The following is a 15,944-nucleotide window of genomic DNA, read 5'->3' on the forward strand; positions in this document are numbered from 1 at the left end:
GAAGCACGCATTCTAAAGCGATGGCTCAGGAATTTTAACTAGTGCCATTGAACTTCATCCCGTCCTCGCCACTGTTGCTGTGCAGCGGAGCTGTCTCGCCTGCCCCGCTCTAGTACGGGCTTAAAAACAAGCTGACTGGCAGCCGCGCTGCAGCTGGCCCGAGCCCGGCACAGCGACCGCTTTTCGCGCCCCATTTTGTGGCGAACACTTGCCGCCGTATAGGCTGTGCTGCAGCGTGACTTTTATATTCTGTGCACTGCTTCCAAAGGTACGAGCGAGAAATGGCGATCGTCATCTGATGCCCTCACATAGCTCGCAAGTACAGGTAGACTTTGCCCTTTATTGCCAAAGGGGAGGCCTGTATTGAAATGGAGGCTCTCTGAGAGGCGTCACCGATTCACGAAAAAGTGACGCGAGTACGTCAGCTAGCATAGTGAAAAAAAGAGCACCGGAAGCTTTGTAAATGCTGCACCTTATCTGGAAACCGAATTAACACGGCGGATACGCGGATACAAGAAAAAGTTCGTAACGACGACCTCATGTGCAACAGGTCGCGAGCAGGATGCATGACAAAAAAAAGTTAACGGAGTGAAGCAGTCGTCTACATTATATTTTGCAAAACTAGGAACGGAAGATAGAAGCTGCGGAGGAGCAGCCGGCAGCAGCACATGCCGCGTCGGCAGGATATCCGTCCATTGCGTTGAGTCTGAGTCGTAATATTTTTACAGCTGCGTGTGTTCTGTTCGCTCGACTGGCGCGCGCTCAGCAGAGCTTATCGCAGTCGACGCCGACAAAAGACCCCACGGGAATGGAGTGAGGAGCTGGTGCGGACTTAAGCTCGGTGGAGTGCGTGTTTGTGCGCCCTTTTCTGTGTCCGCAAAACAGTGGCGATCAGAAACGCGCCCCTGTGCGTGGCTGCACCTTCGCCGACTACCCCCGCCAACTTTGGCAGAAGAGCGTGTTAATCAGGTAAGCCAAGGGTGCCAGCAAAGAATGTTATCAGGGATGAGTAAGAGTATGAACAGCAGGATAAACATTAATATGGGATATAATCGCAAGGCGTTGTCAAAACCAACGATAAGAAAAACAAAAGAATCGTATGTTTTCTCACTGCTTCCTTTTTTAAGCCGGAACAAACATTACTTGTGTTGTGTAGTGATGAGTTCAAGAAAATGGTTGGTCGATTGAACTGCGATTATTGAATTTACTGATCAATTGATAAGTTTTTCTGCGTTAAAGCTGCAGTCTGAATGAATGATGAGGTGTGTCAATGCGAATGCATCCGGATGAATTTCCGCCTCCTTAGGTTGCTTGAATTGGGCGGAAAATTCGTACACTAATTTCAGTACACACAGTTGTGATGCTAATTCAGTGCGTAGCTTGCACTTTCTGTTTCATTTTTTGATGACCCCCTTTTTCTCCTCGTTCACGGGAGGTTCATGGCGAAAACATTATAATATATCGGCTACAACGCTTCACTGATATGAAGCGCCTAATGCACTCTTCAGGCGCTGACATGATTAGGAAAAGAATTGAGCGACAATACCGCACATACAAGACAGGAACCTCTCTGGTTTGTGACGTAACATTTATGACATGGAGCCTATTATGACCTCGGGGCGATGGAAGTGCGATTGTCAGGAAGGCACCGAAGGCTTCTAATAGAGACTTTTTACTGAGATGATCTGCGTTTAAGAATAGCTGCACAACTCAGCGGCGACAGTGGCCAAAAACGTGCTCGGCAGTCGTTGAAGAGCAGAAACCTCGCCACTCTCCATGGCACTCAATTTAAAGCTGACTAAAAACCTTCAAGATAAAGTACCGAAAGTAGCTAGAACATTCTAGAACAGCGCAGAAGCAGTTGCTTGTGGCTGCGATCAATAGAGACTAAGTTGGTGGCACTTTGCGTCACAAAGTGATAAAGCAGTGTGATAAAGCAAATAAAGTAAATTTAGACCACCTGGGGTTCTTTAACGTGCACTTTCAACGCACAGTACACGGGCCTCTAGAATTTCGCCTCCATAGAAACTTGGCGCCGTGGTCGGGATCGCGCCCGCGTGCTTTTTGGTGCACCAACCGTTCTCCATAACCACTGAGCCACCGCGGCGGCTAAACAAAACAGTACAAAGCTTAATGGCTATATTTCGTTTCTACTTTATGTTTCAGGATATGGGCGCAGAAGCGGTATGATTATAATGAGTCTGTGTCAAGGACATTTTAAAGCATATAATGACATGCCCTATTGGCTGTCCTTTATTCCTGTCCTGTCATTTACTTGCTGCTGTCCTTACTTCCCGCATCCAAGCGAAACGAAAAAGATTTTTTTTTTTCGTTTTTGCGGTGAAAGGCCGACTCAGCACGCTTGCTGAATGCGTGTTTGATTTGCGAACACTGCATTTTATGAGTAACTTTCTTTACTTTTTTACATTTAGTATGAATAAACGCATTGACAACGAGTGCTCGACTGAATGATGGCGCCGTACTCTACAACAAGCTCTTATGACAGCCTAGAACGACAGTAAAATTAGATTACATAATATTAACACTATGGCTTCATTATTTGAGGGGATCGACTGACTCGGCATTGTCTCAGTGGCCACGGCGTTCAGCAGCGGCGCACGATGTTGGGAGATGGAATCCCTGTTCCGGCGGCCACATTTAATTGGAAACAAAATGCTAATTGCACGTCTGCTGTGTGCTGTCAGTAAACGCTGAAGAATAACAGATTGCGGAAATAAATCCACAGCCGTCTACATCAACTGCGACAGCAAGGTGTTGCTTCGAGGTGTTACAGTCCTCTTACTTTCCCAAAACCTTGACTCCGTTGCATTTGAAACGCACTCTGGCAGACGTTGGCGAAAATTACGTAAGCAGCAGACATTTATGTATTTTTTGCAATTGATAGCATAGCAGAAAGCGGCGCGTAATACATGTAATAAACATTTTGAGAATGACATGCCCATTTGGCATGCTTCATCCCGCAGTTGGTCTTCATCCCGCAGTTGGCAGACATGTCACCGTTGTTAGTAGCGAAAGACGACAAATCGCTTCAGAAATTAGACACGGAATTTCCAAGACTACTTTGACCGGCTATCTTGCGAAATCTTTTTTTTTATTGCAACTTTATGCCAGCAGGCACACTGTCGGAATATATAAGAAAAAGTTTTCAATACAGGTGGTCAGATTAGTCTGGGAACTTCCGCGCCAAATTTCTGACGTATCCGAGTTGCAGAGTGTTTATGATCATCATGGTCATCATCATCATCATCCTGACTACGCCCACTGCACAATGCGGGACAAAGGCCTTCCATATCTCTCCAATTGACCCTGAATTTTGTGAGCCACGGCTAACTTATCCTCGCAAAGTTGTCAATCTCATACGCCCACTTATCATATCTTTAAATAATTTTAAAACGAAAAGTATGCCCCTCCCCCTTCCCAGCTGTTGCAATAGTTTTAGCTAACGGCTGCCTCTATTGTGACGGAGCAAATAAGCGAGGCACCGTTCAGAAGTACAGTCCTAGCTTCCAGAACGCGTGAATTTTCAACTTCCTTGTCCTTAGGTGCCACAGCCCCATTTAGTCTTCAGGCTGATACTCCACGTGTCGGTGTTGTTAGCTGTAGCGGTACCCTATTGCCGCCTGATGTGCACATGGGCAAGTTGGCGGGCTTACTCGGCGTGCTTGGCAAATTCCTTGGCGTGCGGCTAAAGCGCCTGGTCGTCGTTGTACACCGAAGCGTGGCGTCCGACACTGTTTGGACATCACGGCCATAAACCCGGCGAAATCATGTAAAGTGAGTGGTTTCATGAACAGCCGTGTTAAACGCGAATGTCACTTATGGGAGGATCCCGTCCCAAGTCCCCGTACTATACTATACCTATACCGTACTATACCTATGTCCGTTATGGCTTTGTGGAGTCGTTCTTCGTGGGCCCATTTGACTACGGGTGGTAGGCAGTAGACTTACTATGGCTCGTGTTTCTGAACTGGACCACCTAGTGCACGAGCTGCGCTGTAAAAGCCGTGCCGCGATGGATGATTACCAAGGACGGGGTGCTGTGTCGTAAAACAACGCAGTGCATGAAGATTGGTTTGGTTTATGGGGGTTTCGTCCCAAAGCGACTCAGGCTATGAAGGACGCCGTAGTGAAGGGCTCCGGAAATTTCGACCACCTGGGGTTCTTTCACGTGCACTGACATCACACAGTACATGAGCTTCTAGAATTTCGCCTCCATCGAAATGCGACCACTGTGGCCAGGATCGAACCCGCGTCTTTCGGGTCAGCAGCCGAGCACCATAACCACTGAGCCACCGTGGTAGTACGTCATTACTCTGAAATGGCGGCCGTAAAGGTAAGGCAGAAATTTCATCCAGGCTCACCCGACCACGCGGAGCTCCTTTTCGAAGAAAGAGTAGTTGGTTTCTGATAACGACAGAACTAGATCCTTGTTCCCCACCGGCTTGGTTTTGGACGAGGACAACAGCAAAGCCGACTTTGCTGGCTACGGTGCGCATCTCGGTGTCAGCGTCCTCATTGAAGTTAGAAAGAATAGGGGTTGCATGCAGTCATCGGCACAGCTCTGAGAAGACCTCCTTTCTACGCCAGTCCAGCCGAATGATGTATGGTTACGTGTTAAACGGGTCAGGCGTTCGACAATCTTGAAGTCGGCGCACAGAACCAAGAAGTGTTTTCTTTTGTGGTAGGAATGAGAAATTCGGCTACGGCAGTCAGTTTGTCGGGATCGGGTTGGATGGCGTCGGAGCACATAACATCGCTAGGAAACCTAGGTTTTTCGTAAGCGAAATGGCATTTTTCGAGCTTGAGCGTCAAACTGACCATTTACAGAGCATCTCATATGGTATGAAGCGTTCAAGATGATGGTCAAAGATTTCAGAAAACGTGACCACGTCATTCAGATAAACTAAACAGGTTTGCCATTTGAAGCAAGGGAGGACAGCATCCATCATTCGCTGGGGCGTTTGATGACCAGAGACCGAAAGACAACCCCTTAACTACATATAGGCCATCTGATATGATGAAACCGTTTTTTCTTGGTCTCGTTTATCAACCTCATTCAGCCAGTACCCGCTCTTACAGTCAATCAAGAAAAAATACTTTACGCGGCGAAATCTGTTGAGTCACTAATGCCGCATTCTTCTGCTTAACCAGAACGACCGGCGACGACCACGGACTTTTAAATGCCTGAATAATGCCACCATCAAGAGTCTCCTTCACATACGTTTGCATGGCCTCGCATTCTTTAGGCGAAACGCTTTACGGCTTTTGTCGGATGAGGAGAGCATCGTCAAAAGTGATGATGCGGTATATCGTAACGGCCATTTATCGATGTTTCGAACCAAACGCAAAACAGGTTGTGTTTTGAAGCAGTAAGGCGCGTAGATCGCTACAATGAACTTTTGATAGCCCTGAGTTGGTGTCAAAGCGATTTAGAGACATGGCCTCAGGTCACACGCCTTCGGACGCAAAGATTCAGAAACACCTGGTATTTTCATGGAACGTGATGGCTCTAGAACAGGAGAGCAGCCGTGGTTCATTCTTAAAATTCGCATTCAGGAGTTCGGATCTACCATTAAGGAGGTAGACGAAGTTTCGGACCCAAGAAATGCCGTTAACACTTACATGTTGATATGTCACACTGAGAATGTCAGCACTGACAAAAAAATTAGTGCGTGGTGGGATCAAAACACTCACAGGAAATTCGAAGGGTGGACCTGCGTTGGCTATTGTCGGGAGTGTTATCTGCTTTTTCTCTACAAAACGTAACCGGTCACGAGAACAGTCGAGGATAACCGAGCAGCTGGCAATGAACGTGGAGTTTCGCGTCTGCACTCCAGCTGTGCACTCGACGAAATGTCTGCCAGCCTTGCGGATCTGCGTGCCAGATCAAGATGCCGTAACATTTTTCAAAAGCGCTGCCAAATTTCAGCTTAAAATCGAAAAATGGGCTCCTGTCTCCACGAATGCTGTGACCGCCGATTAGCACTGGTATGTGGAGTTCCGAAGTTCAGAGGCTCTTGTCCATGTCGTCAAATTCCGGTCAGCTGCGTGGTCGGGGGGACTTCAGCGCATCAATTTCCCGTGACACCACCGCCGGAGGGTTCTTTTTTCAGCTTTCCCTGCGAGGGCTCGGCGACCGTCTGTGCTTCGGCCGTGAAAAGTGCTGGCGTGTTGGGGAAAGTGTTTATGGGAGAGGTGACGGCTATCTTGATTGCCGTCACTCTGTGGATGGCAGGCGTTGCAGGGCCACGTACTGTTTAATACTGCGGGGTCGTTGGCTAAATGGGAGCCTGGCCACAAGGGCGGGAAACGACTGCAAGCGGAGATTTCGATATGGGCGTGGGCGGAAGAGATGACCGGGCTCTGAGCAGTGTAAGCACAAACGCCGTCGGTCGGGGACACGCCAGACGTCCGGTTTACGCAGAGGTGCTCGATTCGTCAGCATATAATGCGCGGTTACACGGAATGTTACAGAACGGGGGGGTCGAGAACGAATAACACGGAAGATGGCGCTGGATGTCGCAGAGCGCCAGCGTATGTCGAGAGGCGCTAGGCTGTTTGGAACGGCTGGGATTCGTCGCCCGATAACGGCAGTCCTGATAACTTGCTGCACCACCTCGCGAATGACGCTAGCAAGAGAGACGACCGCTGGCTGCGAAGCACCGCAATGCTTCTGCAGATCGTCACGCATAATGGGGCGGATCATGTCGCGGAGGATGTCAGGGTTGCTTATGAAAGCCGGCAGGCACTCCTCAGCTGAAGCAGCTAGTACTGGTCTGTCATACACGGTGGTACGTTGCTGGAGTACGTGCTCCATAGTGAGCGCCTCCGTCAAAAACTGAGCGACAGTACCAGGGGCTGCGCAAGAGGTCAGCGCAAAGCTGATCTTTAACGCAGCGCATGGCGTTGCGCACCTGTTTGACTTCTCATATGGCTGCGTCCGCTAGCTCATCGAACAGCCACGTCATTTCATCGACATACGTCGTAACTGTCTCGCTGAGTATCTGTATCCGGAATGTCAGAGACCGTTGAGGTCGTCCCCGACGATACTCACTGGTGTACGCCTGGAGCAGTCGATGTTAGAACTCACGCCATGTGACAAAAGGTCCTCACGGTTCTCATACCATGTGCGAGCGCCGTCGTCCAGGCCGAAAAGAGGTTGCTCACCTTTCGGTGTCATCCAATCGATTAGGGAACAGGGTAGGCAAAAATTTTGAAAAAAATTATTTGTTTATTTTTTTATATATATTTGGAATTGCCAATCTTTCCTCCACGAATCCCAATGGGTCACTTGAGCGCGCGCGGTTTTTTTTCCCCCTAAAATTGACCTTTTCCGAAACCTAGGTGGTGACCGACCACGCCTCCTTTCCCTTTCACACCACTGCGAGATCTGTAGTTCTCCTATGTTGAAAAAAAACTTAAAAAAAAAACGCCTGTTTTCTCCATGTTTAGCAGACTAGTTATGGCTCGTCTGGCGACAGCAATAAATACCTAGCTTTCCGCTTTTAGCCAAAGCAATCCTCAGACGTTGCCGGTATCTCTCGCGACGCGCGTGTTTTGGTTCTCTTTCGACTTGCGTTCACAACCAAAATCGGTTTTTTAATGCTCTGGGGCTACATTATAAGCATGCTTGATATGACGAAGACAAAAAAGTTATTTCAAAAGCGTCGCTTTCACGGGAATCAGCATAAGTTCATTCCTGAAGGCACCAAGTCCCCACAACACATTGCGGCGCTGGACGCAGCGGCCGCCTCGTGCGCGTCTTCTTCCAAACTATCGCACTCGGCAGCACGCATGGAGGACCTAAACGCAAGTTTTTGTGACCGTGGTTGTGCTCTGATTGACACTGACATGCTATCGTGTTCCATCGTTGAAAGCTGTGCGTGGAAAGTGTGCGGTGGGGAATTGCAGCTGCTCGAAAACGCAGCACGAAGAGCTAGCGTTGCTTGCCCATACTCTCTCAACTGCGGAAGGTGCTTGTCACATCAATTCCAGACGAGCAAAAAAGACAACGCCGGGCCTCTATGAAGTCAACGTGAGGATTCGGTATGCCTTATGATGCATAGGAAAAGGTGCAGCTGCTGGGAGCGATGACTGTACTTTGCATACAGGGCGGCACAGCTGGTTACAAAAGAGGCCCGAAAAGCAAGGCAGCAAACGAAAAAGAGAAATATTCACTCTGGAGGTGCCTACGACGCCGGTGGTTATTGATCTGATACATCCGCATGCATTTATAGCGTGCAGGGTTAGAATAAAGTGCTTTTATTTACATCAAAGCTACTTATCACGAAATGTTGATGTTCGCAACGTTTGCCCCTTTTTCTCTGGAACCGCAGCAGCTAGAAACATCATTTTTGCCAACATTATTGCAGCGTAAGGGGCAATCTACTGAACCAGATTTATAAAATTTAGTGCAAGGAATTTTGTTTCACAAGGTATTTATTGGTCATTTTGGCCTGAAAAATGAGTAGGTTCATTAAAAGCAAGAAAAAAGAAAAGCCTCTTCTTATTACATAATACTTTTGGTTCCGTAAAGAGAACGTGGAGAGCTAATTTCAGCGATACCAGTATGATTGTTCTAATATTAACTAATACTGAGAAAACGGGTCACAAACATAGGCCAAAACACATGGGAGGTATACGGCCTACCCTGTCCCCTAACACTTTCACTTAACACTTTCAAACTGAAGTTCACCAATAGTGGTTTCTGGCGGGTGTGGTAAGTAGTACTTTGCCCAACTGGCCAATGGGTATGCTGGATTCCAATGACCTGTGCTCAGGGAAAGTCTACAGTTTCTGGGACCGGCTCGGTGAACTGGCGGATCGACCGGTAGGGGCCTGAGGTCCTCGGTGCAAGGAGCTGTCTGTGACGTAGGCCAAGAGAAGTACCCAGCGCACTCCACCTACTCCATCAAAAATATGTCACGGTACAAAGGGACGAGACAATACTGGAAGTAAAAACCACCCGCTCAGACAGGGTGCAGACTATCAACTCATTTTGTTGAGCGGGAAACTCATTTTATTGTTCGTTTCCATGAGTAGCCCAGTAATGAAGTTAAAAACGCACAATAAAATTAGTTGATGGTTTGTGCCTTGTGTGTGTGTGTGGTTTCTGAGTCCAGTATTTTTCGCTCCCTTGAGTACAGCACTAACGCCAAATAACTAGGCTCATTTGCAGCTTTACTTAGCTACCATAGCGGGTGAATTTTCAACCTCCCGCTCCTTAGGCTTCACCTAGGGACACCATGGGGAAGCATATTTTGCCACTTTTATCGCGTTTACCCTTTACTTTTATGCTCACCTGGCAACGTAATATCATTAGACTTTTTAAGTGTAATAACCACATGTCTATGGCCAAGCTCTGGCCGACCTCTTTTGCCAAGACAAAGCCAAGCATTGAAGGTCAGGAGAGTGACACTGGCCCCACTTTGCCAAAGTTGCTTCCCGGTGCGATTTGATACATCTCTTCGTGCATGCGGACACCTGCACAGTCATTTTCCGTTTCTTTTCATTGCGTACATAAAGCTCTCAGATAACTTTTTTCTTCACGCTCCGTTGACGACTGGAATGTTCAGCCAGCCTAGGCCAGCAGTCCTTATCTAGTCTGGAAGGTATAACGTATTATGAACGTATTATGAACTAAAGGGTAGTAACTTATTGAATAAAAGTGATGGGCAAGAATAGCTATGGTACAAGATACTTGCTAATGAGTCGTTGCTCGAAACACAGTCTTGAATAAAAACGGTGCGCATTTTTCTGCAAGCTTGTCTAGCAGCAACCACTGAGTAACAACGAGCTAGCCATTAAATAATTTGGCATATTCGCGGCGTTGTCCGCAAGTGTAAAAATCACAGATGCTAGGAACTACCCGGAAAGAAAAATTGTACCCTGAAGTTCGGCTTAAGAGCAAAATTTCGTGAGTGAGGTTCCACCCACCCTTACAAAAATTTCGTTAGACAGTCTGTAGACCGTCCACAGGCTTTTGTCTATAAATCAGCCACAGTAAAATCTTATAGAATAGTCTATAGGCAATACAAAAACCATAGACAGTCTATAGGCAATCTATAGATTTATGGCCATACGCGTTTAGAACACTATGGTCCATAGACTAGGAATAAACAGAAGGAAATATTTACAGGAAGGCAACAGAGTCTATAAGAAGTCAATAGACTCTCCATAGACCACTTTTATAAAAGACAAGGATAAATATAAATATCATTACAAGTTGGAGCAGACGCAGGAAAAACACCTGGTCTAAAGAATTACTAGTAGCTTTGCCTCTAGCTCTCAACTCCCTAAACGCAGGAAACGTTCTGGTCACTCTGTGAGCAAACCTGAATGCACTCACCGCTACAGCCATCAAAACCAAGCCAAATTTTCTCTAAACCCCGAGAGCAACTGCGGCGTTCCCGGTATCAACATAGCGGCAGAACGCCATTGGTGACGCAGCTGCTGTACACTTTCCTCAGCACTGCGCACATTCAACACACTACTTGCACCCATCCCGCCGCATTCTAGAGTGATGCCTAGCCTACAATCAGAGGGACTCAATGTCGGTGCATATCAGGGATAAATTAATTATTGAGTCATGCATCGGTACAAAAGTCTGGACGCACACCGATCACCCTCTGCGTGATTCAGCGGCATGTTACCGGCTCGCGGCTTTATCATTTTGTTCTTGACGCAAGATGCAACCAGCCTTATCTTGATTGACCGCCGCCTTACGCACTTACGCCTTACGTACAATGTTCCCCATTGTCGTAGTTGCTTTTGGTTCTTTATCTCGAAGGGCAATTACCAGCTTTAAATTTAGAGTGGTCTACAGCGGTACGCATTTTGTTCGAAAACTGCCGGGCACGCTTGTTGCTGTTGCCGCCGCCGAGTAATTCAGTTCTTTTAGGGCACAGGCCTTTTGCAAGCGCTTTTCACTCTCTTCATTACTGCCGTACTTCCGTCTGATGAAGGTGCTAGATGCCCTTGTCACCCTCATCCCATACGGGCCACCGGAGCCGCCCTAGCCGACCCGAAGAAGCAGATCTCCGGAAAGCAACAGCCATCGTCTCAGCCAAAGACGAACTGCGAAGCAGCCTTCGTCTACAGAGGCGTTCACCTGAATACCGACTACTACCGCACCACACGCAAGTACTGAAAAGCTCATGAGCGCCGACGTGAGCCGGGACTACAATACTAGCCTCCGTTATTTTTGACAAGCCCTGACTGCCGCCCGCGTTCAGCGATTCACCGGGCAAGGATCCCGAAGAATGGCTGGATCAGTTTGAACGTGAAGAGCTGGGATGACCGAACGAAAGTGAGGCACATTTTCTCCGCCCTGGAAGGCTCAGCAAGGATTTGGCACGAGTACCACGAAGCTTCCACAGTGACGTACGGGTCGTTCAAAGGGGGTTCCTCAAGTTGTTCTTGAGCATAATCGCAAAATAAAGAGCGTAGCCGCGCTTCCCCAGTCCCATGATCAACAGCCAAATGAGACAGTCACTGCTTACGCAATGAAAATGAAGCGTCTTTTCAGACGTACCAATCCTCACATGAGAGAGGAGAAGAAGATGGAGCTTTTGATGCGAGGTGTTGAAGACGCACTTTTCGCTGCATTTATCCGCAATGCACATAAGACCGCCGCCAAATTCGCCAACGAAGTGACCATGATTGAGAAAAGCCTGTACGCACAAGCTCGCCATTACCCACGAACGCTTTAAGTAGCCTCCGCTCGTTTATTGGACAGCACATAAATCAGGGACAACCTGCGGGATGTGATTTGCAACATAGTTCAAGAAGAGCTGCGTCGACTGCTACCGTCTTCCAACCAGCGTCAAGTAGCAACCGCCGCGGAAATCGACCTTGAAGATGTCGAGCATGCGCTTGGCTCCCCGTCATCGACGCCTCCAATGGAAGCTCAAGCCATGACCTAAGCCGCAGCGGCACACACTTGTCAGTCCCGACGAGACACCCCAAGATCATTTTGACGCGAACCAGCTGTTCCAGAACGCCGCCCCTTAGCCCCTGCCCGCCCAGACTATTGCCACGTATCATTGCAGTGTTTGTTCGTTCACGCTCAAGGCAGCAGGAAAGGGTCGTTATCACTTTTGTTCGTGGCGCGAGAAGCGACCAGACTAATCTCGATTGTTCGCAGCCATGAAAGGCTGCATCTAGGTTTTTCCAGATTACCGTAGATGATCTTGACCTGTTATCTGGAAGTTTCCTTGCCGGGTTTAAATTGAGCGATGCCGCGAGCGGCGGACATTCGTAGTTCGACGACCGCCGAGCACGCTAGTTGCTGCCCGAGCTCGTCCAGACCCAGCGAAGTTTTTTTTCGGCGCTGGCTTCCTGAGAAGTTTCATCGACAAGTGCAGGCGGGCCCCGGATCCACTGCGACCCGGAGGTTCCGCAACCAGCCTCCCCCGCCCAGGCGCCGTGCCTTTGCCGGTGCTCGGGCAAACTGCGTGAAGTTCGTGCAAGCAGCAGCCCAGCCGGCCACCCGTGACGTCATGGGAGGCCCGGGACCTGCTGCCCCTCCCGTGTTCCGTGCGCCGCCCCCAAAGGCGCACTGTTTTTCGTTTACAGTTACATCCGACGCGACAGCTGACGACATCGTCGACGGCATCGAGTTGGTTGTCGGCCCGAAAGGGCTAGAGAGCCTCCAGCACCATGGAGGCATGAAGTTCTGCGTCGCCATGGCCTCGGCTGCGGCGGCGGAGAAGATGCTCGTGGAAGGCGCCTTCAACGTGAACGGCACTTCCGTCCCAGTAGCCTGCGTGGGTCCTGCCGTGGTCCACGTGACGGCTTTTCGTGTGCCGCTGTTCGTGGGAGACGCGGCGCTGGCAGCGGCACTGAGCTCCTACGGCAAGGTGCTTGACATCACCCATCCCGTCCTCAAGGGCCGTCGTCACGTCGGCAACGGGACGCGCGTGGTCCGGATCGAGATGAAGCAGGCGGTGCCGAACTTCTTGACCGTCCAGGGCCACCGCGTCATGTTTGACTACCGAGGCGTCCGGAAGGTGTGTTCCCGCTGCGGGCAGGACGGCCACATCGGCGCGGCGTGTCGAACGCCGCGGTGCGCTCGCTGCGAGGTGTTCGGCCACGACACGGCCGGATGCGGAGCGGCTTGCAGGCGCTGCGGTGGAAGCCACGCCACAGCGGACTGCCTGCGACCACGGTCCTATGCGGCGGCCGCCGCCTCGAGAAAGGAACCGAGCAAGGACAACGTGGTCGCAGAAACGCGGAGCACACCAACTGTCCGGACGCCTGTTGCCGACGCGGACCCTACGACCAGCAGCCCGAGGGAGCCCGAGCCCGCCCCCGCGATGGAGGTGCCCGCGAAGGAGCAGCTCGAGGGGACGCCTTCAAACGAGGTGGAGCTGTTCGGTGCTGTTTTCGCGGAACCCTTGCCGCCGCTACCCCGCACAGCTTCCTTCAACACCGAGAGCAGCAGCGGCGATGAGTCGAGCGTGGCGTCGGGCGACCTGGTGGACGTACCGGACAAAGTCACGCCGCTTCGCCTGACAGGCGACTTGACGTGCGGCCAGGTGTCAAGACCTACGACTCCTGGAGGTGCGGACGACGCGCGCTTCCCGTCACCAGCCAGCCACACCCTCCCATCGGCGACCCTGGCGTCGGCATCGGCTTCAGCTGCGAGCGTCGCCAAGACCACGCAGCAACCGGTGAGCGAGGCCACAAGCGCCGACGGCCCCGAAAACATGGACTTTTCCCGACCAGACTTCAAACGTGCCCACCCCCAATCATCGGAATCCGAAGGGACTGTTAACGAACGTTCTAGCAAAAAAGTGCCGCGCGCGCCAAGCGCCGCCCATGGCAGCGCTCTTTAGGTTGTATGCTATGCCGTCGGTGCTCTTGGCAGTCATGGCGGTTGTGCATCTCCTCTCCCTGAATGTTCGGGGATTTCAATCCGTAGACAGACAGAGAGAGGTGATGCACTTTGCCAGGGCTAGGGGCGTCGACATCCTGTTTTTACAGGAATGCAACTTCCGTACTTCACTTGATGTGCTTAATTTCACCACCCGGTTTTCTGTTTTTGCTTATTTTTCGTTGACTGATTTTCATATGTGCGGTGTTGGTGTCGTTTGTTTAAACCCCTGCCTGCGCGCGGGTGCTCATTGCACTTTCGGGCTGGACGGCCGCACTCTTGCGGTCGACTTCACACTAAACCAGCGGCGGGTACGTGCGTTGGTTGTATATGCGCCAGCACGGCAGACTAGTAGTTCTGATTTTTTTGAGCGCCTCGACTCATTCCTCCTTGATCCCTACCCCACTTTCATCGTCGGTGACTTCAATTGTGTACTTAACATCGACCGTGACGTCCGCGGACAGGGTCACGGTCGCCGTTATTGCGGTGCCCCCGCGTTCCGCGATCTCGTGACTCAGTTCCGCTTGTCTGACGCGTGGGTGCAGCTTCACGGGGATGCCTTTGGAGCGACGTTTGAGAGAGCACAGTCAGCGAGTCGGATAGACAAATTCTATTTTCCACCAGAGCTCGCTTCTTTTGTCGTTAGCTGCGAAGTTCTCGCGTTCCCTGCAGGCACGCCGGTGATTTCCGATCACCACCCCTTGTCAGTCAGGCTCGACTTTGGTGAGGACACCCCACGCACTGTTACGTGGCGCATGGACACGAGCCTACTGGCGGACCCGGAAAGCATGGCGTCACTGCGTACGGCGTTGGCAGCATCATGCAAGAGCTTCGTTGTGACTGATTCATGGGACACACTCAAGGCTCGTTGGCAGGCAACTCTGGTGGCGGCCGGTCAAGACCGCAGACGCCGGGTAACTCATGCACTGAATGACACCCTCAAGCGCATCCGTATAGTGCAAAGGGGAGCACCCTTAACCTTTGCCATGAGCGATTACCTGAGTCTACTTAAAGCACGTTACCACGTGTTGCTCTGCCAGTCATCACGGGCAGCTAGTCGTGCACACCAGCTCGGGCGGCCGATATCAGACCCGGCTGTGCTACGACACGTACGCGCAGGCACGGCAGAGGAATTCGCTCCCGCTACTGTGCCTTTCGTGACACTCCCAGACGGCACCCAAAGCAAAACCACGGCCGATATCTGCACGATCTTCGCAAGCCACTTTTCGAACCTGTTCTCTACGGACAGTTGGCTACATCTTCAAGATGGTTATGACGGGCTTCTACAAAGTTTTTTTGGAAACTTGCCACGAGTAGCTGAAGAGTTGCATGAAAACCTTTGCGCACCAGCCACAAGCCAAGAGCTGCACGCCATCCTGCAGAGTATGAATGCAGCCTCTGCCCCCGGTCCAGACGGCATTCCAACAAGTTTTTATTCAAACTTTTTTTACGAGATCCAAGGAGCGCTCCTGAAGATGGTCAACGGCTTCCTCGCGGATGGGTTACGTCCAAACTCTTTCCGCGAATGTCGCATCATACTCATTCCGAAAGCGGGCGGTGACCCCTCCGACCCGCAAGCATGGCGGCCCATAAGCCTCTTAAACGCAGATTACAAAATAGTCACATCTTTACTGAACACAAGAATGCGGACGATCCTACCTCACCTAATCCACCGGGCTCAAACCAGCAGCGTCCCTGACCGCTCTGTGTTTGATGCATTGGCACTCACTAGAGACCTGTTCACATTTGCCAGCAGGACGGGCTTCAGCGGGTGCTTTGTCTCACTAGACCAGGCGAAAGCATTCGATCGGGTGGAACACTCGTATCTGTTCGGAGTCCTTGAAGCCTTCGGATTCCCTCCGCAAATTGTCAGCAGGCTGCGCTTACTTTACGCAGACCTGAATGCTCGTCTCTCCGTAAACAGCCACCAGAGCGCTCCCTTCTCAGTCACCAGGGGCATAAGGCAAGGATGCCCTCTATCCCCAACATTCTTCGTGTTATGCCTGGATCCACTCATCCGGCGCATTAACGACAGCCCATCCATACG

At 50.6% G+C, this 15,944-nt stretch overlaps 1 protein-coding gene across 1 annotated transcript in view; it reads left to right on the top strand.

The window, feature by feature from the left end:
• The first annotated feature begins 751 nt into the window (after positions 1–751).
• The window catches only part of LOC149362732 (monocarboxylate transporter 7-like), a 51,820-nt gene continuing 36,627 nt past the window's right edge, over positions 752–15,944 (top strand). The window contains exon 1 of the mRNA XM_089573192.1: positions 752–969. The gene's annotated coding sequence lies outside the window, so the exon portion shown is untranslated. The remainder of the gene's footprint in view (positions 970–15,944) is intronic.

The sequence above is a fragment of the Amblyomma mixtum genome, chromosome 2 (assembly GCF_055824585.1).
Source record: "Amblyomma mixtum isolate Tamu chromosome 2, ASM5582458v1, whole genome shotgun sequence".
NCBI classification, from domain to species: domain Eukaryota; kingdom Metazoa; phylum Arthropoda; class Arachnida; order Ixodida; family Ixodidae; genus Amblyomma; species Amblyomma mixtum.